This window comes from Penaeus monodon, chromosome 15 (genome assembly GCF_015228065.2).
Source record: "Penaeus monodon isolate SGIC_2016 chromosome 15, NSTDA_Pmon_1, whole genome shotgun sequence".
NCBI lineage: Eukaryota > Metazoa > Arthropoda > Malacostraca > Decapoda > Penaeidae > Penaeus > Penaeus monodon.
This window is the reverse complement of record NC_051400.1, coordinates 38,872,431-38,872,651: the sequence shown is the minus strand read 5'-3', so window position 1 is coordinate 38,872,651 and position 221 is coordinate 38,872,431.

The window sequence follows — 221 nt, the reverse complement described above, 5'->3', positions numbered from 1 at the left end:
TGTTAAAATTTTATATAATTTTTATTTTTATTTTAAAATCTATATTTTTTAAAAAATTAATTTTTAAATTATTATATATATATATAAAATTAATTTAAAATTATTTTTAAATTAAATATTTTATTTTGTGTGTGTGTTTGGTTTGGGGTTTTTTTGTGTGTTTGGGGGTTTGTTGTGTTGTTTGGGGGGTGTGGTTTTTTGTATTGTTTGTGTTTATGTTG